The sequence below is a fragment of the Parasteatoda tepidariorum genome, chromosome 9 (assembly GCF_043381705.1).
Source record: "Parasteatoda tepidariorum isolate YZ-2023 chromosome 9, CAS_Ptep_4.0, whole genome shotgun sequence".
NCBI classification, from domain to species: domain Eukaryota; kingdom Metazoa; phylum Arthropoda; class Arachnida; order Araneae; family Theridiidae; genus Parasteatoda; species Parasteatoda tepidariorum.
Window position 1 is genome coordinate 55,122,335 of NC_092212.1, and position 1,326 is coordinate 55,123,660.

Consider the following 1,326-nt stretch of genomic DNA (forward strand, 5'->3'; position numbering starts at 1 on the left):
TGTAGAGTTAAAAATATAACGCGTTTCTTAAATTTTAATTTCAACGAAACAAACATAAAAATTTGGTAGACTCCGCAACCCCCCAAAAATATCTAACGGTAATATTTCAGACAAATATAGCCAGGTAAGGGATAACACTCAAAATATGGCAAACTTTGCACTTGGTGATGGCTCAGGGAATAGAGCATTCACCTTCCATTAAGGCGAACCGGGCTCGAAACCCAGTCGATACGAATTCCGCATTCGACTTGCATCGACCACAGTGCTGACGTGAAACCCTCAGTCCTCAGTGGTAGACGGATCATGGGTTAGAGTCTCCTTGCCGTTAGGCTGACCGTGGGAGGTTCTCGTGATCTTCTTCTTCATGTAACGGAAATGCGGGTTAGCTCCATCAAAAAGTCCTCCACAAAGGCAAATTTCTCCCAATACTCGATCCAGAGTTCCCTTGTCTTCTGGATTGGGTTCAAAATTTCAAGGCTACGGAGTTGAACATTAGTAGTCGTAAACCCATAAAATTGGGTCGGCTGTTCGACGACGGTTACAAAATGATATAAAATAAACCTTTCACTTTACTTATGTTATGATATTAATTTTTTAAAATTTATCTTAGACTCAAAACCAGTTAGAATTTATAAATTACAGGAAACTCTTATGAATGGTAAAATTGCGTGCAAATTTAAACATTTATCTCATTGATAAAACTTCCTAGAATATTAAAGCCTGTTCACACATCACCATGTCAGTATAACATAAGCGGAGGGATACACCTGAAGTTTTCCAAATTTCTGAAGCTTGTTATGGTTTACATTCAGTTAACCATCTATATCATTGGTTCTCAACGGGGGCGATACCGCCCCCCTGGGGGCGTTGGGAGTATGCTGAGGGGCGGTGAACTTGTTTTGGGCGGTAGGGGGGCGTTGGATATGTTTTGGGCTGAAGGGGGGCGATGAGCATGTTTTGTCATTTAAATTCAATTTTAAAACAAAAAAAGTTATTAAATTAAGATTTATTTAATAAATAAAATTAATCTAAAATTAATATTAAAGAAAAAAAGATTAAATTAATATAATAAGTAAAGATTATCCGATACACCATTTGTACCATCGATAAAACGAATTTAAGCAACTCCTATTCTCCGATCCGAGCCAACACAGTTTAGCTCATGAGTCAGTAGTTCTTGCCTCTGACTCATTCAAGTCATTTGGTGGAAATTGAAGTGCACGCGCTTTCAGTATGAATGGTTTTCGTTAGCTTCCTTACGGTTTTCTCTCCAGTTCCGATTAGATCTCATTGTTTTCTTGGCCAGGTACGTGCACGAATTAGTTT